General features: G+C 44.1%; 1 protein-coding gene and 1 long non-coding RNA gene across 5 annotated transcripts in view; one reads left to right on the forward strand and one right to left on the reverse strand.

Moving 5' to 3' along the window:
• Window positions 1-26,492, reverse strand: part of DNAJC5B (DnaJ heat shock protein family (Hsp40) member C5 beta) — an 84,721-nt gene that overhangs the window by 53,372 nt on the left and 4,857 nt on the right. The window contains exons 1-2 of one of the 3 annotated variants that reach the window (XM_055286206.2): window positions 24,445-24,647; window positions 4,159-4,282 (exon numbers count right to left, since the gene is read on the reverse strand). The gene's annotated coding sequence lies outside the window, so the exon portion shown is untranslated. The other 2 variants (XM_055286207.2, XM_055286208.2) reach the window with 2 other exon arrangements.
• LOC129486383 (uncharacterized) overlaps window positions 24,649-26,492 on the forward strand; it is a 35,012-nt gene continuing 33,168 nt past the window's right edge. The window contains exons 1-2 of one of the 2 annotated variants that reach the window (XR_008658947.2): window positions 24,649-24,746; window positions 24,851-24,995. This is a non-coding gene — a long non-coding RNA (uncharacterized lncRNA). Of the gene's footprint in view, window positions 24,773-24,850; window positions 24,996-26,492 lie in introns of both variants that reach the window. The other variant, XR_008658948.2, reaches the window with a different exon arrangement.

A 26,492-nucleotide genomic window follows, 5' to 3' on the forward strand; every position in this document is an offset into this window, starting at 1 on the left:
GGGCCTGCAAGACCTGATAGAACCTGATTAACTGCATAATCATAACTGACAGTGTCAGGTTCTTCTTGTGTCAGTTATTCAGGAGGATGAGCAGACATGGGCAGGCAAAGAAAAACAAATGCAGAGGCCAATGCTAGCTGGGCCATCCAAGCACTATTGCAAGGAAGGAGGGAAAGGACTCAGGCCCCATTGACCAGGCAGTTGCTCTTGAGAGAAGCCCATCCAGCAATTTCGGCCCTCATTGTTAAACATTGGACTCATCTAACTCCATGCTGTCAAGTCTCCTTCTGGTTATTATCTGGCATCCTACATAAGTCTTCCTCAAGGAAGAGAATGCACTGGTCACGTGGATACAGTTCTTTTCACTGGTCTCAGGGACAATTCTATCTCCTGGTAAATGAATAAATTGGAATCTGTTGATGATTTGTCTTGCCCTGAGATCCACCCACAAGGAGGGCATGAATTTATTGGTCATGTTGACACAAGTGGTCTTCATCCAAGGATAGCTGTTTCCCTTCATAAAATAATAGACATCCAAAGTTTCTGTGCCATCCGAAGAACGTGGCTGCAGGGAGTGTGGCCTTCAGCAAGGTCCTACTCTCTGGCTGCTGCCATCTCAGCTGGTTGAGCTTCCAAGGCTGAGAACTGGATAGCCTTTCACTATTTTGACCACAGTAAGTTCATGATATGGTGATGAATGCTGTCATATGAAGTCTCTTAGAAGGCAAGCGGCCTGTAGTCCCCGAGCGGCAGCGGGCATGTACCTCTCTGCTTTGCAGTCTCATTTTACGGATGAGAGGAGTGAATCTCCCAGAAGTAAAGCAACTTGCCCAGGTTCACACAGGCGAGTTTTGAATTTAGAGCTCTCTGGTTCTAAAGCCCATGTTCTTACTAGAGTGTCATATTGAATAACACTTGACATTTCTAAGATACTTTACAATTTACAATTACAATTACAATTTACAATTTCTAGTATCTAATCTAATCCTCACAAGAACTCTGAATAGTGGTGACACTGAACCGAAGCAGCCTTGCACTGTGTCCAGCTACAGGACGTGAGGGGCCCTGCAGCTCTGTCCAGAGTGAGGGGCCACAGGAAGGCGCAGTGGGATCTAAGGGCTACGGTGGCAAGTAGCCTTTTCCCTCTGCGCAGCCACTGAGCCTGCACGTGGACTGAGGGAGCTCCTGAAGGAGTTAGTTAGGAAAGTAGAGTTATCTGGAAGTAGAGGAATGTGTGGGTTATGCAAGAATTTCAGAACTCCTGCAGGGAGCCCAGTTGGTAAGCCACACAGGAAAGAAAATTCCTGGCCTCTGGGTCAAAACCTCCTGAGGATCTCCAGGCAGCCCTGTGGCTCAGGGCTACAGGAACCACATGAGCCACAGCCCTGAGCGTTTCTAGTCTGGTTAAGCATGCTCCTACCACCTGTGAAAAACCACTCTCTCCTCTCCATTCCCAAACTCCTGGTTCTTATTTTCCTTGCTGACTGGGTGGTGACAGGATGGGGGCATGTTAGGTTTGGCGTTGGGCAGCGCTTTTACTGGGTACACCAATGTCTTTGAGCAAAGCAGTCTAACGTTAGACTTAGAGGAAGACTCCGAGGTTTCTGGAGTTGAGGGTGCCTGAATCCTGTCCAGTGTCTTTTCCAGTGTGAGGAAAGCAGCCCTGGGGAGCCTGCAAAGCCCTCTGGTGCCCTTTGAGGATGGTTTTCTCCAAGGCTCCCTCCTTCAAAATTATCCCAGGTGTGGAAAAAGAGAAATGGGCTCAGGTGGGGGCTGCTCCCAGCCGCTTCCAGAGAACAGTCCTGGAAACAGCCTGGAGCCTGCCTTTCCCTGTCCCAGGCCTTTGCTTCTCTACCCTCCCTTTTCTAGTATGGAAAAAAAAGGGCAGATTCCATTTCTCAAAGAGTTTCATACACAGAAACTCACACCCGGGAAGACACAGTAGCTAGCTAATTCTTTGGTTTATAATGTTTTTTCCAATCATCACTTCATTTAAAAATTGAATCACATTATAATCTATTCCCACTAAACAAAATTCCAGTAGCCAACTTGTTTTATAATATGCATTGATCAATGTTCAGAATGGGTAGTATAGAGTGTTTATTGTCTGTTTCATCTTCTTTTGCCCTATTCCCAAATATTGCCTTTCAGACAGACAACATCTTTTAATGAAGAAACTTTTTTAAAAAGTCCATTTGCATTATGTTAAAATGCAAGCAAAAGATATTTGGTCAATGTGGGAAGTAGTTGGTTGACTCTACACACTGAAACATAAGGGAACTGGCCGGGCGCGGTGGCTCACGCTTGTAATCCCAGCACTTTGGGAGGCCGAGGCGGGCGGATCACGAGGTCAGGAGATCGAGACCACGGTGAAACCCCGTCTCTACTAAAAATACAAAAAATTAGCCGGGCGTGGTGGCGGGCGCCTGTAGTCCCAGCTACTCGGAGAGGCTGAGGCAGGAGAATGGCGTGAACCCGGGAGGCAGAGCTTGCAGTGAGTCGAGATCGCACCACTGCACTCCAGCCTGGGTGACAGAGCAAGACTCCGTCTCAAAAAAAAAAAAGAAACATAAGGGAACCAAAAAACCATAAAGCTGCTTTGTGCCTCAAGCAGCAACAACACACTACATTTTATGCCTCCTTGTTAAGCTAGAAACCAGATTCCTCATATATTATTGATTTCTATGATATTTAGTTTCAGATTCAATAGAGTAACACATTGAAACCTTTAATGGCTGTAAAGATGTTATGTCCTGATAACATAATAACATAAAAACTCTTCCTTAAATAAGCTTAAATAGTGGGCCCATAACCTTTTTAAATTCCTTATATAAATTCCTTATATTCCTTATATAAAATGCAGCTTTTAAAACTCTTTTTTCTGTAACCTTTTGAATTATAATATTCCTATGCAAATTTCAAGTCTTTATGATTTATTCATAGTCCCTCATCTATCAGGCATCCAATTGGGAGAAAAATCTTGTCGAGAAATCATTAAGTGATTTAATTTTGAACATCTAGTACATGATACTTAATCTTCTGAACTTAAAATTACTTTCTAGCTGCACGACAAAGCCATTAATATTACAAAAAGCATTGACCTCTATAGAGTGACTACCAAACCGGGTACTGCTCATGTGCCTCTTGATAATGGATATAACTGAAAGAAGGTACAACCCGCCCCCAGTGACAATAGGCACTGACTCATAATTAACAAAAATTTTGAAGATTCTAATTCCAGGGGTCCTAAGAGTGCGGTTCTAAATTTTTCATGTTGAAATGAAATCTTCATTTCGAAGCAAAAGAAGCTTCACCTATATCTATTACGCGAAGTTTGAAAAAATAGAAAAAGTCAAACTATGCCTTTCTTGGCAGGGTCCCTTCACAACTGAGAAAATGAATGTGGGCAGAGCAGATTAGATCATTAAACACAGCAAACACACTTTCCATGGCATTCACTGGGGAAAATCAACAAGCTTTGCCGTTTTGTCATTACTTCTATGATTTGTTCATAGAAATTCATTTAGTGGAGCAAAATTCCCATACGCCCAAATAATGCATCTTAAAGCTAAATGCACTTCCAAAATGTAAATCCTATGTTTAAAAGTAATAATTCTTCCTAGCAGGATTACTTATTTGCTATTTGAAAACAATGGTCTCGGCTGGGCTCACACCTGTAATCCTAGCTCTTTGGGAGGCCAATGCGGGTGGATCACCTGAGGTCAGGAGTTCCAGACCAGCCTGGCCAACATGGTGAAACCCTGTCTCTACTAAAAATACAAAAATTAGCTGTGGTAGCGGGTGCCTGTAATCCCAGCTACTCAGCAGGCTGAGGCAGGAGAATCACTCTAACCTGGGAGGCAGAGGTTGCAGTGATCCGAGATGGCGCCACTGTACTCCAGCCTGGGTGACAGAGTGAGACCCCATCTCAAAAAAAAAAAAAAAAAAAGAGTCTTTTCATTGCACTAATCCTTATATAAATGGCAACCTGAAGATGGGGCAAGTCAGAATGTTACCAGTAAACCACAATACCTGTTCCTGGAACCCGGAACCCCGATTCTGTGTCCGCAAACAGGAACAACTTGCTGTTTTCAACTGGTCTGGAAATAGATGTGCAAAGAAATAAAAGAAGGCAACAGCAAAAGCTGCTGTTCATACCTGTTCCACTGTTTCAAAGCAAACAGCTGCTCCTTTCCATCCTTCCCCCCCATGCAGGGTTAAGCCGGTCAATAGAGTCAGGTTACTGTTCATTTGTTACTTTGCCAGCCAATTGGTTATCCCTCTGGAAAACACAACAAAGAGAGAATGAAACATGCATGACCGTAAAGCTTGCAATTACAAGGCATCCACTGATACACTGATACCAAAATATATGCCGCAGCCCATTTTTGATCCTTTGTCGACTGGTGCTTGGTTCAACCAAACACCACTGAGGAACTGCCTCCAGCGTCTCCACCAGGACTCTCCATTAAGGAAATAAGCTCATCTCCTTACATGTGAAGTGGGTTCCTTCAAACTTCATTTTCTTTTTGGTCTAAGGCTAGTACTGATCAGTTGATTTAAAATTACTGGAAAGAACATGCAACATTAATAAGGGGGAAACTTTAACTGCTCACTATTTATTAACTCAATATTTGCAAATCTGCATATTTAACCCTCGTCTAGTTAAGAGGCATTGAGTCACAGTACTGACTGAGGTGGTTTTAAGAGTTAAGGCATCTCTTGCTAATGTCCATACTCTCACAGACATTAAAAAGTCTAGTGAGACAACAATTCCTATGATTTAGAGTAAGATCCTACAGACTAAAAAAGTTTTACATGAGACAGGTTTTATTCCTGAATTTGGCACAGTGGGGTCCTGGAGGCTGAAGGAGTAGTTTAAATGTGCTGTTTACCAAGACAAGTAGCCCAGCTTCAGGCAATTTTGTGTGAATGATTCAGAGCACTCTCGCCTCTAGGGGCATTGGTTTTTTAGATACCTTCGGATTTCCAGCCAGAGTTTATGAAGCTGCCCATTATCACGGAAGAGGAAGAAGAAGAAAGAAGAAGAAAGAAGAAAGAAGAAAAGAAGAAGAAAGAAGAAAGAAGAAAAGAAGAAGAAGGAGGAGGAGGAGGAAGAAGAGGAGGAGGAGGAGGGGAAGAAGAAGAAGAGCAAGAGGGGTGGGGGGAGGGGGAGGAGAGAGGGGAGGTGGAGGAGGAGGAGGAGGAAAAGGAAGAGCAAGAAGAAGAAGAAGAAGAGGAAGAAGAAGAGCAAGAGGGGTGGGGGGGAGGGGGAGGAGAGAGGGGAGGTGGAGGAGGAGGAGGAGGAAAAGGAAGAGGAAGAAGAAGAAGAAGAGGAAGAAGAAGAGGAAGAAAGAAGAAGAAGAAGAGGAAGAAGAGGAAGAAAGAAGAAGAAGAAGAAGAAGAAGAAGAAGAAGAAGAAGAAGAAGAAGAAGAAGAAGAAGAAGAAGAAACACAAACAAATTTAGAACGAAATACCCAAGTTTCAGCATCACTTCAGCTTAAGGACAGTGTCCTTTGATGAAATAAAAATAGTTGCTGTGTAAATATGGTGAGCTTATTGGCAGCTTTTTAAAAATGTATGTTTTAGTTTATGTTTCAAATTTAGTCTAATAAGAAATACTTTTAGTAAAAGTCATTCTTTTTGCACAATTAATCACTCTCCTTAACCATTAATCTTTATTTTAAAGTATTACGTAGAACATTAGTTTCAAAAAGTTAAGTAGTGCAGAACTCTTCAGCAAAGTGGAACTGTAGCTGAGTTTCAAAAAGAAAGTGCAGTATTCATTCAACAATTAGTCACCTATTGAATTCAAACACTGGACTAACTGCCAGAAAAATACTGATAAACAAAAGTCAACACAGAGCCTGGGAGTGTGAGTCAAAGAGTTACAGCCTTCCAAGACAGGCAGTGAGCAATCAAATGGTCACTCAAAAAAGTGGAAAAGTGAGACCTTGGAGAGATGCTACAAGAACATAAAATCAGTGAACAGAGGAAGGTTAGAGAAAGCTTCCCTGAACAAAAACAACTAGGCAGAGATCTGAAAAGAACTAGATAAAGGAGTTGCTGGTAGTAGTAAATATATTCCAAGCAGGTGGAAGAGCATGCTCAAAGGTCCTACGTGCTTAAGTCGGAGAAATTAAAGGGACATTCTGATGTGTGCTCCCATACATAGGACGTCATTACATGCCTATAAGCATATGGCTTCTGATATCAAAACATACAGCCAGAGATCAATGGGATCATATTCCACGTAACCAGGTGAGGCTTTCTAGAAATGGTGAGTTTCAAACGATGTTTGTAAAAGGAAATAACTCATGGTAAGGACATTAAACAATTCCTTGATTCAGAATGCACCAAATGTATTGTAAAAGCATTGCAAAGTGGATCATTTATGTTTTGAAAAAAAGAACTTAGTAGATCTTCCAAGACTGAACCAAAAAGTCCTGTCTCTGAGGTAGGAAACTGAAGATAGAACCATAATGGGGAGGAGGGTTTTACTTGCTAATTTTCCTTGTTTTCTCTATTTGTGGGGTCTTCACCATTCCCTTAGGGGCTCCTAGGGACCTCTTACACACCTCTTTCAATTGCCACATATGGTTAGGGTTATTTTAGGAAATGACTGGTGCACCACCACAGAATCTGCAGCAGGTACCAGATGAATTATCTGAATATTCAACCCAAGCTATCTAACACATAAGCATTAGGGTTGCATAGTCTTTCTTTTAAATTTCATATCTCAGCAGGCTCAAACACCACTCGTTTTGAACATGTGACGTACAAGGACATGATGAACAAAGGCATTATTATTACTAATATTATTATTTTTACTACCTCTCTACATTATTTATGTTATTAGTATTACAATATATGAAACTCAAGCCATCACTTTGTAAATTTCAAAGAGATAAATCATCTGATCAAGAGTCATTGTGTTAACTTACTTGGGAAAGGGAAAAAAAACAGGTGGTTGCTTTGACTGTATAAAATGAAAAAGCTGTCACTACCACTCCAGTATCTACGATGTAGCTACTGAACAATTCTGGCAATTCTTCTATAAAATCAAGTGCTTATATGTTTCTGCAGAAGAACAAACTGGTTAATTCCTATTATGTTTTATCATTTTACAAAGTTAAAAAAAGTCCCTTTTAAAGAGAAGTTACAAAGGGGAGAGAATTTTAGTGTGTGCTGAAATCTATAAACATGTATAAAACATAGAATTATAGAAGGCTAAGCAGAGAGAACTAGATTATAACTCTCTCTAGAAACACTTGGAAAGATTTTAAGAATTCTGACGCCTGGGGCCCACCCAGGCTATCCCAAAGCAAAAATCTGGCTCAGTAGGGCTGGGCTTGTGCACTTTTTAAGGCTCATGGGACGGTTCTAAAGAGCTGCCTGGGTTGAGAGCTGCTGTTTACCATGTCAGAGAGATCTGACTGCCGACAGCTCTCCAGTCAAGTAATGTGGAAAACACCTGCCGACCAGCAGCTCTCTAGAGGAATTTCCCACTGCCGGGGTTTCCCAAGAAAACATTTACTGAAGATAATGGCATCCTTGTGAAAAAACACAAAATAAAATTCAGTTTAACTCAAGAAGGAGTATCCAAAAAGATTCTTATTTCTTAAACATTGGGCAAGTCACTTTTTTTTTTTTTTTAATGGAGTCTCGCTCTGTTGCCAAGCTGGAGTGCAGTGGCACAATCTTGGCTCACTGCAACCTCCGCCTCCTGGGTTCAAGTGATTCCCCTGCCTCAGCCTCCCAAGTAGCTGGGACTACAGGCTAGTGCCACCACTTCCGGCTAATTTTTTGTATTTTAATACAAAATTTCACCATGTTGGCCAGGATGATCTTGATCTCCTGACCTCATGATACGCCTGCCTCGGCCTCCCAAAGTGCTGAGACTACAGGTGTGAGCCACTGTGTGTGGCCGCAAGTCACTTTCTTGAAGCCTATGTCTCCCCTAAAAATCATCATAAAATATAAACCCATTTTACTTTTTATCTCAGAACTTTTATCAAGTGTCTACTACGATGTGCCAAGAATTATACTGAGAACTTTTATATACATAGATTATTTTCTAGGGTTGAAGTTTGGAAAATTTTTAAGAAGGTACTCTCTCCCTGGCCCCCAAAATGGGAACAAAGTACATTGGAAGAGCTTTAAGAACTTGAATCTGTAATCCTGATAGATTTCATTACAAATTTAAAATGCATCAGTGGATGGAATATGTTATACAACAAATGGAAATTGTTCCCCCTTTATCACAGTGCAAGGCACTATACTGGGTATTTTGGGAGACTAAGAGGCAGTGATGATGATGATGATGTTAGTGATAGCACCTAACACCAACTAGATTATCTCATTGAAGCCCTAAAAAGTATAAAGTGGGCTGGGCGCAGTGGCTCATGCCTGTAATCCCAGCACTTTGGGAGGCCGAAGCTGGTGGATCACCTGAGGTCGGGAGTTCAAGACCAGCCTGGCCAACATGATGAAACCCCGTCTCTACTAAAAATACAAAAAATTAGCCAGGCATGGTGATGGGCACCTATAATCCCACCTACTCAGGAGGCTGAGGCAGGAGAATCGCTTGAACCCAGGAGGCAGAGGTTGCAGTGAGGCAAGGTCGCACCATTGCACTCCAGCCTGGGCAACAAGAACGAAACTCCATCTCAAAAAAAAAAAAAAAAAAATAGTATGAAGTCGGTGTTTTTATGCACTCATTTTCTAGAGGAGGAATTTAAGATTGAGGAGGTTGAGTGAATTGCCCAAGGTAACCAGCCAGTGAACAGTGGACTCTGTCTTTGAAATCAGGCAGCTATGATTCCATAGCTCAAGCTGTCACCCATTACAGAGCTTTGCTTCAGGAGCTTGTAATTCCAGGGGACTGCTGCCTGCTATATTCCCTTGCTTATCAGTCTATGACTGTGCCAAATGGTGCATGTGTTAAAGCTCAAGAAAAACATTGTGGTAATGGACTTAAACAAGGAACTACCAATAAGTGTGTTCACTAATAAAGTCTAACTCACAGTTCTAGCGTCAAGGTTAAGAACTTGCTTCCTTTGGTTAAGTAAACTTTTGGTTAAGTAAAGCTCAGAATCTGAGAACTGTGCTACAAAAAAATATTGACTGAGCCTTGGCCCCTGCTAGGCAACATAATATGTATTTCACATGTGTGAAATTTAAACACCTTGTTGCTTACTTACAGTAAGCAATTGCTGTAATAAACCAAGGAGGCTTCAGGTCAAACAGATGTATTTGTTTGACAAAACGTAAACAGAACCTTGATCCCTGATTTTGCCAGTAGTTATTCCCTGTTCCCATTAGCCCAAGATGTCTCTGACATTAGCTTAAAAAAAGGTAGAAAACAAAAACAAGGATGGTATTCCCTGCTCGGGACAAAAGTAGTCCTTTTTAGTGAATGTTTTTGGATACTTCTTTTTGAGTTAAACTGAATTTTATTTTGTGTTTTTTCATAAAAAGGTCTAATAGGGAAGTTGCTCTGCAGATTGTTATCTGAATGTGGCTAAGCAGCCTACAAAGCCATGAGTACCCAGAACCCAAAATACTTTCCAATCCTATTTGTGTGGTGATGGTAACAGCATAGGCCTGAAGATATATCTTTATCTTAACTCTAAATAAGCCTCCTTCAAATGGAGCCTCACTCAGCCCAAGTAACAGACACATATTTGAAAGAGAAGGAAATGCTAAAGATTCCCTCCTGAGATTAATGACACCACTTATGTCACACTGGATCAATTCCTAAGTGCTTTCACAGGTCATATCATATCCATTATTTGATACTATTAATAGGTGCCCATTTTAAGAAAGGTAACCTGTTAGGTGTGATCATGTGACTTCTGCCAAGCCTGAACATCACTCATGAGGGTCACAAATCTGGAACTGGAATCCAAATGATCTGCTACCAATTATGTCCTTCTTGATCCCAGTTAAATAAAAAGACTGAATGGAGCAAGTGAATTGTAAATGACAAAGGGAACCCCCTCATGGCCAGGTAGACCCCACAGTGGTCACTGGTCTTGGAAGCAGGGCAGTCCCTTTGCCTGCCTCCTGGGCTTACCGCACCAAGCAGATCATGGCCTTGCACGAGTTCCCATTATCCACAGTGGATCTTCTCGGCGGAACGTTTCAACTTGCTTGTGGAGGTCACAGCCATGCCCTTATACTCTCTTTCATAGATATACATTCTCCCCTCATTTCGTTGAAGTTTTCTCTTTCATACAAACAGCCAGGGCTCACTAAATTGCCATCAACTCATCAGTGGAGCCTCTGGTCTGCAAAGCCGTCTGCTTTCCTGCAGAGCGACTGCTCCTTTGCTATTTACAACATGCTGTTGCTAAGAACAGTCTTGCTCTCTGCTGAGTGTCATCGGAAGGTGCCCAAAACTGTATGGCTGACACTAAGTGGACTGTCCCAGAGGTTAGAATGGAAAAGCCCCTGTCTGAATGAGTTGTGCCATCTGGTACAGATTCTTCCACAAGCATACAAACACCCTCTTGGGGCCCAGACACTCACGATTAGACAGGCGATGGTGCTGGTAGTATCGCCCTCTGCTGCCCACCTCTGGCAAGGCACCTCTCCCACATGGTCTCTCCTCCCAGGCCTCGGGTCTCCCTGGAGGTCAGCCCAGCCACCCTTTCACAGAGCTCCCAGCACCCACGAAGCCTCCCACGCCCTCAGTAGCTCTGCTCCTGCTCCTTCCAGAGCCTTTTAGGAGCCTACAGAAAATTTTCTGTATTTCTCCAGAACCATGAATGCTCTGCTGTCAGTGGGAAGCTACCAGAGGGCATCAGTGAGAAACTGTTCAAGACCCCAGACACACACACACCAGTCAACTGGTCCCTGTTGCCGAAGCCCCACTGCTGTTGAGGCAACAACTGTGCAACCTCAGCAATCCCTCAACCTTCCCTGGGGAATCCTCCATTCTCCCAGGGCCAGGCCTCACCTCCAGGTGCTAAGTGGAACAACTCACAGAGCCAGTTTAAAAGGATGAGCCCAGGAAGTAATGAGCTGGGTCCCTGCATGAGGTAGCTCTGGCCTGGGACACAGTTCCAGCCCTGCCGTAGAACCGACCAAAGCTGGACAATCTCAGGACTGGGTGGGGAGGGCAGGCAAGGAGTGCTGCCCCACAGGGCCCCCTGCCCCAGGCCCTGGGTGTGAACATCCAGCAAGTGGCCCCAAAAGCCTCCTCTGCAACTTTCTTAGAAGCCTGAGCAAAATATTCAAATGAATACATATTCAATTCAGCACTTCTTAGTTCTTAAACTTAAAAAGAAAAAAAAAAGTTGGGTACCAGGATTTCAGTCCTAAAGCAAGGCCCACCCACCATTCAGTATGGCTGTAGTGCCCTCTGGTGTTCATAAAGAAAGAAACTGTAAACAGGAGTTAACAACTTCAAAATATTTCTCACCCCAAATCACCCTTGATTTTCCATGTGCCTGATGCCTGTCCCCCAGCCACCTAAGACGACGAGAGCTGCCGAGAAAAACACTCCTGGAAATATCCGGGTGGGGCAGGTCACGTCTGGAGAGGACGCCGCCCTCGGTGCATTCTTCTGAAACTAGAGTTTTGCAATAGCATCCCAGAGCTTGTCTGTTGGGGGATTTATAACCTACAAAATCTGGTTTTTTTGTAAGGCTTATGTCTGAAGGGAGAAACATGGGAGCAACTGTGGAAATTCTGAGATCTCCACTCCATTCACTCTTCAGCTAGGTCAAAAGACACCTGAGAGATCCAGGTAGCAAATGACAACAAAAACCCAGGAAGCAGCCAGAGACAATCAGCCAGTTCACCAGCAGTGAATAAATGCTGCCGGGGGCTGCTGGGGGAATGCCAAGGCTAAGAGATGTCCTCCACCTCTCAGAGCACGTCAAAGAGTTCCCAAAATGTCAGGTCGCAGACAGATTTTCCTTGGCCGGCTCACTGGGGTGTTTAATTTAAACATAGAATGCGCTTTCCAATTTGAAAAGGTTCTCCCTGCATCACACTGAACAACTCTGACCCACAGGGACATCTGCATTTACAACCTCTGATTGTCATTTAGAAGGGAAAGCATGAAGCATGACCCACAATACTTGGCACCTAATGGGAAGGACCAGATCATGGTAAAGAAAACATGTGCTGGAGGTGCCGGGAAGAGGGAAGGTCCCCTAGGAGCAGAGACAGGGAAAGGTAAAAGTCGACCTTCCCTTTGCTGTTCACGTGGAAGAACTTCCATGCCCTCCTGCCCAAACGTGAGGCTGTGACGGGGTTGTAAGTTTCCCTAGGCTGCCGTAACAAGGTACCACAAACCGCGTGGCTTAAAGCAACAGGAATGTCTTCTCTTACAGGTCTGGAGGCCAGAAGTCAGAAGTCAAGGTGTCTGCAGGGTTGGTTGTTTCTGGAGGGGAGTTGGTTTCATGTCTTTCTCTTGGCCTCTTGTGCAATCGTCGGTGTGTGTCACCGTGGTGTGCCTCCAATGTCACATGCTGTTCTGCCCTGGGTCTGCGTCTTCACACAGTTTTCCCCACTCTGTATGTATCTCTCTGTATCTCTTCTCCTTTTCTAAGGAGGACTCCAGTGACATCGGATTAAGGGCCCACCCTACTCCAGTAAGGCCTCATCTTAATTTAGATCTTAATTACATCTCCAAAGACCCTGCTTTGAAATAAGGCCACATCCACAGGCACCAGAGATTAGGACATGTCTCTTTTAGAGGAACAACACATTCAATCCACAACAGGATTGTCAAATTGGGCAGATTTGGAGATTTTATTTAGGCCTAGGCAGTGGTGCTGGGAAATATTTAATAACTAGATTTCCAGGGATGGTAGGGGGCATTAGTGGAGGGAAGCCCTGGTTTGTAATGTTTGCTAATTTCCCTTCCAGGTCTATTTCAAGCTATCAACACAACACCTGGCTTGCAAAACTCCTGAAAATTCAGCAATGTGTGGCTCTCTTTCATTGATATTAACCATGCCCTTGGGCCTGTTTCATGAAAAATGTCGATAGCTAAAAGGAGTTATTTATTACAGTTTTTACGCATATTTTGTATTATTGAGGACAAGATGCCCCAACAACTTTTGGTTATCTATATGTAAAATGACCAATTTGTATGTAATTCATATCCAATTTCAAATCTGAGCATGCATCCGGGCAGATCTGTTTCCTGGGCCTCCATTACCCTAAAGCAGCATCAGCCTTCTCCTCCCAGCCCTTCCAGACACCTGCCCCCACCTCTGATGTCCTCACCACTCACAGATTTCCCATCTCCCCAGGTGTGACAACTCCACCATATTCTTTGAGATGACCCTGGCACTCAGCTTCTACTCTCTCCATCCCAACCTTGTGATTGGCCTAGGGCCCTTCAGCACCCCTGTGGCCCTCCCAGCCAGCACCCCCTTCCTTGTCAGATCTTGGATGCCCTCTACCTCTCAAATCTGAAACTTCAGCCTCACCTCTCTGCCAACCACCGCCACCTTGCTAACAACTCCCTTATGCACGTGATGCTTACATCTTGCTGATACCTCTGAGCTCCCCAAGCCTATCTGCTGGGTCCCTTTCTTCAGCCCTTTCCCCGTTCAGTGAAATCTCTGGGATCATCACTGTAACTGCTGCCTTGTCAATGCTCCTAACTCTATCCACCATCCCAGCCAACATTGGACTGCACGTCCATCTGCTGGTGGGGTGAATGCTGGCACTGCAGACCCAGGGTCTGCAGTGCTAGGGAGCTGCAACCCTACCCAGCACCCTCTGTGTGTTCCAGTAAGACCTTTTACCATTCTCCACCACTCCTCAGCATTCCCATCTCACTTCCAGCATCACACACACACACACACACACACAAAAGATAGAATACTCCCTTGTTAACAAACTGTGTTCACATAGGGTCATTTGACCCACACACCTAGGACAGGTAGGCAGGGCAAGTGTTATTGTTCCCACTTTATAAATCAAGAAACTGAGGCTCAGAGGGGTTTCATGTACACATCAGACAGTTATTAACGGAGCAAGGGTAGGAACATGGGTCTCCCAATTCTGAGCATCCCAGGTCAAGCGGTGTAGTGATTTTTACCAGTGAGACCTTGGTATGCAGAACGAGTTCCCACATCTCTGGACAGCATCCAAATTCTCTATCCACCTCTAGGGTGTGCTGCCTTCTCAACTATGATTCAATTGCTCTCAAGGCACCTAAAGTTGATTTACCCTTTATGCTACGAAAAAAAAAAAAAAAAAAAAGCAGAATGATCTTGAAAGCAAGAAGCAGTTTTATTTCCCTTTCCTCTGAGAGTTGTTACCACTGATTGTGTTTCCTTGTGGAAGTGTTCGGCTGGTAGAGTATTCTCACAGTCCTAGGCTGAAACAAGGCAGTTCACCCTCTGCTCCTGTGGTCTGGTTCACAGCTCGGGAGCAGACCAAGGGTCTAATCTGGAAACATCATCCCATGGAAGCCAAATGCGTGTCTGGAGACCCACCAAGGTGTCACGGAGAAGAATCCGCTGGGTGGATCCGATGCTGTGGGCTTACATGGATGAGAAGATTCTCTGTAAACACATAATACGAGCCAAAGCCACTTCCTCTGGGAATGGGAGTCCTAAGTGAGTCATATTCTAGTCAATTAGGAATCTCAGCTCTTTCCCGGGCCTTCCAGCAAAGCATGCACACCACAGGGAATCTGCTTCTGCCAATGTAAAAAGTATTTCCCTATCCCAGTTCCTCTTCTAGTACCTTTGTTTGTGTTGCACCCACATGGTTGTACATGGAGGCAAATATGCAAAACAGGTGCCGACCTCCCATTTGGCCCCAGGCCAGCCTGCGTGCCTTCCTGCAAGGCCACCTCCAGATGTCTTGCTCTTTGACCTGCCCATCCCACCCCATAAGAACCGATGCCTGTGGGATACACCAGAAGCACTGGACTGGGACACGGATGGCTTGGCTTCTAACTGTGTGAACTTGGGGAAGGCCCATGCTCTCCTGAGTCTCCAATTCCTCATCTCCAAAATGAGAGTTGTGCTATGGGCGAAGCTAACTGGGCATTGCCGTGAGGACTGCTTATGTTGTCACGATGAAGGGGACTCTGTAGAGCAAACAGAGAGTGCTGCAGGGAGTCGAGGACAAAGGAGCTCCTTTTATACAAGATTTATTTAGGGGCTCATAGTTATGCTTAGAACTAGACAATGTTTTTGCCAAGCTGTAGTGGAAATGGAAAATGAGGAACAACAATGTATGAAGCGATGAGGAGCAAATAAATAGAAGGGAAAGCCCAGGCCTGTTCGTGGGTGAATCAGCAGGCAGCACACACCGGCGGAATCATTGATTCATGCACATTTTAAGCAGTTTTGATGGGCAGATTTTGAGGAGAGATGGAACAGGATTGGACTGGCCCATGGGGCCATTTAAGGCAACCTAGGGCACTCTTGGTGGCTCTGAGGACAGCAGTTTAAAAGGATGCCTCCTAGTCCTTTCCCATGGCTGCCTCATGGGGACACTGTCACTGTCTCCCTCCCAAGCAGAGTGGGGTGGTGAGAAGAACACAGAAATGTTGTGAATATTAAATAATAATATCCACACAAAGCACGAGCACGTAGCTTTCAACAAATACTAGCAACTATTCGTGCTCTGTGGGTCATCTCAAAGGCAAAGGAAAGGGGAGCCTTCTCCAGGCTCCCAGCTGCACTCAGGTCCCACATGTTCAGGCGTGCCTGCCCTGCTGCTGCCCTGAGTGTTGGCCAGCGGCCAATGCCTTCAGCTCTCCTCCAGCCTAAGGAGGAAGCCCCAGGGCCTGTGGGGAGTACAGCACCAGTGCAGGGAGGCAGTGGCCATACTGGTTCAGAGTACCCAGCTGAGTCTTTTAGACGTGTGTTGAAATCCTGGCCCTGCCATTTACTAGCTGTGCTGCCTTAGAAAAGTTACTTCAATTCTCTGAGGCTCAGTTCTTCATCGCTAAAATGTGCAAACATTTATTAAATAAACAGCTGTGGAGTAAATGGGAATAAGACTACTTTCCATTTGGGAGGCCTTTGTGGCAATTAAATGAGGTAATTACTAGGCCAACTGATGACATAGTAGGTACAATGATTAATTTTATGTGTCAACTTGACTAGGCTGCAGAGTGCCCAGATATTTGGTCAAACATGATTCTGGGTGTGTCTGCGTGGGTGTTTTGGGTGAGATGAACATTTGAATCATTTGAATTAGTTGAATGAGTAAAGCAGGTTGCTGCCCCCCACCCCACCCGCACTGTGAGTGGCCCTCATTGAATCAGTTGAAGGCCCGAATGGAACAAGAAGACTGACCCTCCTGCCTCGCTGCTTTGAGCTGGGACATTGGTTTTTTTCTGCCTCCAGACTCAGACTGAAATATTGGCTCTTCCTGGGTCTCAGGCATGCTGAGTGCAGATCCTGGGACTTGTCAGCCTCCATAACCACATGGGCCAACTCCTTATTTTATATATGTGTATATACAAAATACATACATTACACACATATATCCATCTCTCCTACTGGTGCTGTTTCTCTGAAGAACACTGACTAACACAGTAGGTGCTTAAAAAAAAATCGGTTGCTTTTAATGATTGCTATTTCTGTTATCTCAAAACTAAGCAAGAAATGATGTCTAAATGTAAAGCTGATTGAAATTATGTTTTTTAAGAGGTAGGAGGAAATGCCAATAATGACCTAAATAGCACTTATTATTTGTATGCTATTCAAATGGTATATTTCATCTTCTAAAATGAGCACTTATAATAACATATGTGTGTATCAATTGTGGCAATATCATTACCTTAAACTCTGGGAAAGACATTTTTAAATTTATATTGATAACTACCTTCTATTTGTACAGTTCTTTAAAATTAAAGAATTATATTAATTGTACTATGATTTTACCATTCCCTAGTTATGATGAAATCACTGATATGCAAACCTGACTGTCTGCTAAAGAGGGTGAAGAAAGTGCTCAATGATTGCTTCTTCAACTTATAGAGGTGGTGAGGGGCTCTCATGAGCATGGGCCCAGGAGAAAGCCATCACTACCAGATTCCAGACACAAGGGAGGACTGTGAGCAGCCTCAAGATGTGAATAAGGAAAGACTCATGCCTGTAATTTCAGCACTTTGGGAGGACGAGGCAGGCAGATCACTTGAGGTCAGGAGTTCAAGACCAGCCTGGCCAACATGGTGAAACCCCATCTCTATGAAAAATACAAAAATTAGCAGGGCATGGTGGTGGGCACCTGTAATCCCAGCTACTTGGGAGGCTGAGGCACAAGAAACACTTGAACCTGGGAGGCAGAGTTTGCAGTGAGCTGAGATTTTGCCACTGCAATCCAGCCTGGGCGACAAAGCAAGACTCTGTCTCAAAAAAAAAGAAAAGAAAAAAAAAAGAACATGCCACAAAAGCACAGACTACAGGTGGAGGAGGAAGAGAAGGAGACCTCCCCACTCTAGTAGGTGGGCTTACCAGCAGAGGAAGGGGGCAGTGGGGGCAGGGGAAGGACACAGCAAGTCCATCGTGACCCATGATTCTGGAGATGAACTACTTTCTGACAACATGAGTATGCCTTGAAATGATTCATAAGAAAAGATGCAGTCAGAAGAAATGGTATGTTTAGTTCCTTTAAGGTTCTAGGTAGGAAAAAAGGACATAGGTCTCCAGGGGATTTTAATCTTTTGTTGTACAGGCCATGACTTTGAAGAGAAAAGAAGATGTAGGAAGTGGACATTGGCCCAGGAAGGTGTCAAAGGACACAGCTGATTTTCTGGTCATGACTCTGAGCTACCAGACATTAAACAGCCATCAAGGAGCATCATGAAGGCTACGAACGCTATCAAATAACCTGGCTAGCAGAAGACTCGCCTCCTGATGAAGACTTTCAACCGAAATCTGAGTTGGAGAGGAAGACAGGCTCCATTACAGTTACACTATGAAGGGCAATAAAAGATAAAATGCCCAACATTTTTTAGAAAACATAACAGGAAGACTACCAGGAACAGTATTTATAGGCACAGTTGTTTATTCACCAAGGTTTATTGAATAATTAGTTGCCCTGGAGACTGTAACAAATGAATGGGATCCAGGCCCCATATCAACTGCAAGTGTCTTCTCCAAAGCAAATGTCTCAGGGGCTCTCGACCACCCTCACCCTCACTGTCAAAAGTTTCATCTCTGAGAAGGGAGAGAGATCCAGTCTCTTTAGAGGGCATCAGCAGGAAGTGATGCTGTGCCATGGATGGTTTCATTTCTGGGCCATCCCAGAAACCCAGGTGTCTCCTTTCACTCACCCTCTCCATTTAAACCAGGTCGATCAATTAACCAGGCCTAATCACGTCTCCTTTCTAAAGCTCTCTGAAGTCCACTCTCTTCCTCTGTTTCTTGAATAGAGGTAGTGAACTTGGTCACTACCCTTGACCAAGCTTATTATCTCCTGCCAGCCTCCTAACTGACAGTCCTTTCTCTAGTCTTCCTCTGGTCCCCATATACTACATTCCTTTGAAATGCAAATGTTATCCCATCGCTGCCCTGCTGATAACTCTTCAAACTTGCCCATTGATCTTTAGCTAAAAGTCCAGCTTCTTAGCAGGGCCAGCCCCATGGACTTGCCCCTGCCTCTTCCTCCAGTGCCACTTCTTCCCAATGCCGTCCTGTCCACTCAAACCCAGTTTCGACTAACTACTATACACTGTTTAGCTCCATGAACACACCATTCTCTCTGTCCTCTGAGTCTTTACACATGCTGTTCCCTGTCTCAAAACATTCTTCTACTCCCTTTGCCCTGGTCTCCCAGTCCCACCTGGCTCACTCCTTCAGCGCAAAAGGTCAAATTTTTTAAATGTCAGGAGAATGTCACAAATGATGGAGGTAGGAAGCAGAGAGAGGAAAGGACTGGCCCATGTGAAGCAGGAATCCTGGAGGAGGCCGCATTGGGGGTTCAACTATCAGAAAAGCTGAAGAAATTGCACGAGCGAGACCATGGAGGCAAGAAAAGTACTGGGCAAGCTGGAAAATTGAAGGCAGACAGATCTGCCTCGTGCAAAAGAGGTGGGGAAGAATGGGTAAATGGGTGGCCAAGGGGAGAGGCTTGGTCCAGTGAAGCTAGAGAAGGTGAGAGGCCTTGAAAACCAAGCAAAGGTGTTTAGTCCTCATTTTATAAACAACGGGAAAAACTTGAAACTGGAGAGTGCCGGTTTCTATTTTAGAAACGTGTGGCCAACGAGTGCACAGGAATGGGGTTGGAGAGATGAGTGACCTTAGAGGAAGATGAGGAGATGAGGGCCCAGACCAGGGTGGCAGCAGGAAGAACTGGCTGAGACGATGGGTTCGGAAAAGATGTGGAGATCCAACCCCCTAGGCTCAATGTTCAATGACTGAATGCAGCAGTAGAGAGTGACTCGGGAATCGGAGGGGACTTGAGATCCTCGCCAGAGAAACTGGGAATATGGTGAGGCCCGTTGGCTGAACTGGGAATCACAAAGGGGGAGCAGGTTTGGGGAAGATAATGAATTAGTTTTGGAACATGTTGACTTCAGGGTGTAGGCTCTAGAAGCCCTTGTACCTAATTAAAATCAGACACAGCCCTGGTTTCAGCATGCAGGGCCGTTCGCAGAAACCACCTGTTAGAGTTCATTTTATACTTCCTGGTGTCCTTGTGTTTCCATGACTCCTCTTTTTCATATCCCAACGAAGCAATGTGAATTGTTTGCTTTGCACGCCAAGAACAAGTTGTCAAAGCGCAGGTAGAGTGGACATGAGCGCTGGTGAGTGGGAGAAGAGCGGTTGTGCCGGGGCCAAAATTTTCACTAGGAAATTGTTTTTCTCCCTAAGTTTGTGTCAATCAGTCATAGTCTGTTTCTCTTCCTTTCAAGATTCCTCCCAAGTCCCAGTGCTGACCTGCCCTCATGAGCAACCTGAACACTCCAGACAACACTGCTTCTTCACTCTGAGCCCCTGGGGCACTTTGAAGTTCACAGTGCGCACATTTTTCACATAGTTTTGTAGTTTCCTCTTTGCTTTTGAACTCTTTGCAGGTGTACATCTTGTCTCCTTAACTAAATTCTTAACTCTTAAAGAGCCCAACTTATGTCAAACATTTTATTTTGCTGTTGTCACAGTGCCTAGTACAGTTCCAGGTGCATATTAAGTTTTCAAAAATACAAACTGGATTGAAACTGACATTGAATTCATTTGGCATAGAAAGGAGAGTGGAAAACAACCTCCTTGAAAGGACATGGTATGAGAGGAGTTAAGGTCGATGCTGGGAGGGAGATAGCGTCAGTTCCTACCATGCAGAGGAACTTATCCTAACATTAAAAAAAGGCTTTCCCTCTCTTGTAATAATAATGATTTTGCATTCTAAATATACTTCAAAGGACGAAAATACTCATCTTCTAGTTGCCAAGTAAGTTGTCTTCTCAACTGGCTAAAACGTCTGTTTTCCTGAGACCACCTTTTGTGATCAACAATATTGGTAATATAAAAATGTGGAAGTTTCATTTATAGTGAATTACATGCCATAGTACTCCACACCACTTAAATGGCAAGACTGAGAGTGAATCTTTCACTTCCTTTTGGTTAGAGCTCCATTTGTGTGGCCATCATGATGTTTGGGTAACTTAAAAGGAGAGTATTCATGACTCAGCTCATGACATTTTCCCCAGGCAGAAGAGATGGGACAACCCCAAGTATTATGGTGGTCAGATTGTGTACTTGTTTTATTGGAGGAAGATGTCTATGGGAGAGGTGAGGAGAGGAGGCAGGAAGCTGGTTTTGTAAATCAATGAATCTCAAAGATTTCTGGGGCTGTCCTGCCACCGGTGCCTGGCACTCTACCATCCACATCACATTTAATATGGATCCCTGCTCCCCAGACAGCAGGATGCCCTTTACCCTTACAGGGCATTGGAATAATGGGACCACAACTCGTAGCTTTCAGTAGGAGACACAATTAAGAGGAGGAGGAGGAGTGGCTTGAAAGGAGGATGAGGGGGTCAGGTGATGGGTATCCTAAAAGCCCAAACTTGACCACTACACAATCTATGCATTTTTTAAAATTGCACTTGTACCCCATATATTTATACAAATGCAATAAAAATTAAAGCACATCGGGTTCTACTCTCTGGAGCAGCATGAAGCATGCCTCCGGAGGTCAGCAAAGATGAGGGGAAAAGACACTAACTAGAGTGCTTGCTTCACAGCTGTGCCAAGGACTTGACTCCCAATGCATTTTAGAGCATAACCTTCCCCCTTCTGAGGTTCCCACGGGATAGCAGGGTAAACAGCAGGAGAGCTCCTTCTCAGCCCTGGTGGCACCAACGCCCCTTGGCTCTGGGTCACATTCCTCCACAGACTTCACAGGCCTCAGGTTACAAAGGCCCTGTTGCACAATTCTTGGGAGAGTGGGCATGGGGGCTGGGCTGGGATGACAGGCAGTGTCCTGCGCGTGTCGGAGATCCAGTGTGGCCGCCTGCCAAGGCGCCTCAGGGGACGGCAGCAAGAGGAGACTCTGCTGTCTCAGGATCTACAGAGAGATAGCTTCCTCTTGCTTTTTTTCCTTCCAAGCCTCTTAAATAAAACTTGTCAAGGCTGCATCTTCTCCGGTAATTCAAGAGAAAACATTTCAAAAGTTTACTTGGCATACCTGTGTTTCATTTTACTGGAGAGATTTGAAACTTCAAAACCACAATGAAGAATCCTGAAACTAAAACTTCTTTTATCCCTCTGCTTTTCACAATTAGCTTTCTTCTGCAGTTATACACTGTAGTGTGTGTAAAATTACTCAATATATTACACAACTTCTAAAATTAATAAGGAAGCTGAAAGCTATTACAACAACTGTTTAAAGCCTATGCCATGATGGAATGCTCTTTCTTATGCTCCTTCTTGTTGGTAATTGCTTCATAATTATCTTTTATTAAAGGCAATCTGCATGTAATACCAGAAACATACGGAAAATCCTTACAGGAAGTACACATTTTAGTTGGCTAAAAAACAATCTAATGGCCTAGAAAATACTTACCACACATCTCTAAGGCTAATGATGGCGCTGATGACTATAAAAGTTAGGTCTCTATTTATATTAAAAAAATTCTTCATTTCATTTTCTTTCAGAATTTGGATCTTTGGACTGATATTAATACATTTGCAATGAATTTAATTGGAAAAACGCTGACTACCTGCACCCAGGGACTGCCTGGGCTCAAACTTGCAGATTAATTAGGGATGCAAGACATATATAGCTTCATGTATGTCAAACCCTGCACAAGTCTAAGGAGGCTCCTCCTACACTATCATGTTAATTCCAAATAGAATATTAATTCATGGGATAAGTCACAGAAGGCTCATATAGAAGATACGTTAGGTAAGTAAGGGTAGGTCAGATACCATGGATGGATGTAATAGCCAGCCCCACACCTGCCAGATAAAGTGTTTACTCATCTGTACATTCAAAGGTGTACACACACACGTTCATAAACAAAGTATTATCTACCTAAACTGGAAAAGACAAGGCCACAGGAAGACTGTATATTTATTATAAAGTAAAAATCTGGTAAATTGTATACTTTTTTTTAAGAAAATAAAGGATTATTTCTAATCAGCCCTCAATTTACAGTAGCTAGTCAATTTCCCTGGACTTATTTTCACTGTTATCTCAGTCTTTTGAATAGGGTCTTCGGTGCTTTTTCTTGTCATTGACCAAAGCTTATTTCGTATGGAGCTGCAGAGGCTAGGAGAATATCTGCTTTTACCAATAACCGCACCAAGGTGATAAATGAGATTTCCTCCTTTCAGAATATTCTAACTTAGAAAATCAAAGAGTTAGTTCAAATATGAATCAATACATTCATTCATTGTGGGGCAGAATGTATTGGAGAGGCCACCAGGCTAAGAGTGAGGGGGCTTAAACTTTAGTCCCCAGCACTAACTAGCTTGACACCCTTAGCCAAGACACTTCTCTGTGTGGTTTCTCCTGGAAATGAAGCTGTGGAATGGATGATCTTCTAGTTCCCCTCCGACTCTAAAATTCTGCAGTATGTGACAGGCTGCAGCAGCATGTGACTAACACAAGGGTCAGGGAACGTTACAGTCAATAAATGCAAATGGAGATGAGTTAGGACACTCTGTGTTTTGTGGGTATTATCTGAGGTTCAGATTAAACTTAGTTTTCAATGGCTATCAATGAAGGGAGCCTAAAAACTGGGCCAATGAGATTTTAATGTTCAAGGTCTTAAGTGGTTATGATCAGATCATAACCCAATTGTGAAAATCACAGTGACTTCTGTACAGAAGTTGAATGTGTGCTATAAAGTTAATGTGCAAGTATGTTTTGTTTTTATCTGGATCTCTCAGTTTTACATGCTTTGGGGACTACTACTACTTTCATAGAGTGTGAGAGTATTGGCCTTACTGCTGTGACATTTATTCATGATGTGTTGGAGACCAAGGAGAGTTAGAGTTGTGTCCTGCGGATAGAGAATCCATCTCCTCCTCCTCTTGTCGGTGGCTGTTGGGGTCCCCTGTGGGTAACTGACCTACCTGTCAGAACATGTACTCTTGCGCCCACTGAGGGGGCATCGCGATCAACTCTGACCTTGCAGGCAGAGCTCAGTGTGCCTGCCTGAGCTGTCCTGTGCTCCAACTCCGGGGTCGCAGTGTGCTAAGACCCAAGGGAGTCCACATGGGGATGAGTCAGGGCCTGGCGCTGGCCCCGTGCTCCGCCCCACTGGTAAACAGAACAGTTCTTTGCCGTCACTCAGAGCCTCTCAGGGCCCCAAGACTCCAGGAAGAAACAAGTATTGTAGAAGCCAAAACCCCAAGACAAGGTAAAGAAAACAGAACTGTCCGCATCCCCACCAATGATTTCACTGGCGGGAGTTCCTGGGGGCGGGATGGGGGGTCCAGTATATGTTCCAGCAGAACTGTTTTACTTACCTCTCAACCAAAAGGCGCTTCTCTTTTACTCTTTATAGGGGTGGCCTTTTGCCTTTCAAGATTTGAACTTTCAAAACTCGACCTTAGAGTCAGTCTTGCTTGCTAAGCCATAATACAACTGTTCACCTTTTATTACTTTTGTTTGTTTTTGTACTGGCTTCTATTAAAATACTTCCTTCAGTTCACTTATTTTTGTTTACTCTACCCTGTCATTCCAGGGAGAAGCTATTGAAAGAAAAAAACCTCTAAATAGAAATATATCACCAGCAGCACAAGTGGACTACAGCCTTGGAAATGTCCTCACCGTCCGGCTTCATGACAAGCAGCCTGGCTGTTGGCAAGATGCGCCCAGCTCTGCTTCTGCTCATGTGGAACCTTACATTACCCTAATGCAGCTGGGGCACACGCCGTCTGTGCTTATACCGTTCTTCTTAAGCTTGGAGACACACTCGCCTTGAGATCTCTCCTCTTTTTCATTTAGACACTGGCAAGTCCTGTTCTGAGCTTAGCAATGCCACGTACCTGAACTGGAGGCATGGCTGGCTGATCCCTTCTAGCTCCCTCCAGTAGCGTCCCACCTTGGCTGTATCAGCAACTGCGCCTCCTGTTGTTTCTCCTTCCCGGTTGTCAAGGTCAAACCTGGGCTGGATATTGTGATGTCACAGAGTGGAGTCCTCACTCCTCCAGATGGTCTAGCTGAGGCCCTCTTGGACAGCACTTCCTCTCCTGCCTACGGCGGGAGGTTGGGAAGGACATTCCCCCATTTCCATTTGCTCTGCCATTCAAAACCTTGTGAGGGCCCTCAGGGAAGAATCCCTTTGCAGGTCATAAACTGACCTGCAGAATTATGGTATCTTAACTGTGGGGAGACACCTAGAAGACCGGCTAGTGACCAGATTCTCATCTAACTCCTTTTTTTTTTTTACAGATGAGGAAACTGAGGACTCATGTGGTGAAGTGGGAGAGCTGATTCTAGAGTCCAGGTGCCCTCAGTGTCAGCCCCTGCCATTCTGACCACGCTGCACTCAGATCTTGTTCTACCCTCTGGAGTTTGTCCACATCACAGTTTTCTGGTAGGCAGCTCATCAGACAATTTTTACCCGAATCCACCCACGACAAGAGACCATTTGGATAATGTACATTATGGGAAGAGAACAGAGTCTCAGTGAAGATCATTAGTTTCCCCAGCAACACAGGTGCCAGGAGTAGCTGGCTCTGGTCCTAGCCCAGACTCAGAAATCCTGAGCCACCAGACCAATTCTTGATTAACAAGTAAGGTGACTCTGAGCAACTAATGTTTTCATTGAGATTTGATGATAAGCAGCAAAGCTCAAATGAAAGTCCAGAGTTAGTGCTGGCAGGGCGAGGTGGCTCATGCCTGTAATCCCGGCACTTTGGGAGGCTGAGGTGGGAGGATCACTTGAGCCCAGGAGTTTGAGACCAGCCCGAGCAATATAGTGAGACCCCATCTCTACAAAAAATACAAAAATTAGCTGGGTGTAGTTGTGCATGCCTGTAGTTGTAACTAGTCAGGAGGCTGACGGGGGATGATCACTTGAGCCCGAGATGTCGAAGCTGCAATGAGTCGAGATTGCACCACTGCACTCCAGCCTGGACGGCAGAATGAAACCTTGTCTAAAACACACACACACACACACACACATACACACACAGTATTGACTACAGCGCTATACCAGGTTCTAGCGTTGAGTAGGGGACAGGGAGGAGCAACCTGTAAAGAAATAGAGTCTCACTGGAATTTCCTTCTTCGTTCTTTCATACCCTTCACTTTTTCTAGACACTAACCCCATATGATACTAAAAATTATCTGTATTGCATCAGACGACGTACCTGTGAAGTCAGAGAATTGTGCTTTAAGAATCTCTCAAGGGGAGAACATATCTTGGGCTTTTATAATACCAATAACATTTTACATCACGCTTCATTTACAAGCTATTTTCACATATATCACTCTATTTAATCTTCACAACTTGGTGAGATAAACAGAGTATTATTTTCAGTATAATTTTATGGATGAGAAAATTATAGCTTAGAGAAGTTGTGTCTTGCACGAGATTACAAAGCTAATTAGGTGCAGAGGTTACTTAACATTAACTACAAACCAGATCTTCCACCAAGCCTTTTCCCCACCACAGGGCTTCGCTGGTTGGGGAGAAATTGTCATTTGGTCCCAGAACACACTTGAAGGCCACTGCCTTAAGCAACCCTTTGAGTAACAAGGAAGAAAGTATTCCCATAGGTCATAAATACTGCTTTACTGACTTCCTAAATGTCTTCATAAAATCTTAGGGAAATGGTTAATGGACACTAATTTTAAACTTTAAAATAATATAATTATTGCCTTTCCTTCCAACAATTCCACATCTGTGAATTCTCCTAAGAGAACCATTATGGATATGAAAAATATTTAGCTACAAGAGGTTTTTTGAAGCACTGTTTATAACAGAAAACAAATATAAAGCTCAACATTGGAAAAGTGGTAAAATGGATTATGCTGAACTCATGAAAATAATGTCAGAGTTTCCCACACTTTGATTATTCATGTGGCA

This window comes from Symphalangus syndactylus, chromosome 7 (assembly GCF_028878055.3).
Source record: "Symphalangus syndactylus isolate Jambi chromosome 7, NHGRI_mSymSyn1-v2.1_pri, whole genome shotgun sequence".
Classification (NCBI taxonomy): Eukaryota; Metazoa; Chordata; class Mammalia; order Primates; family Hylobatidae; genus Symphalangus; species Symphalangus syndactylus.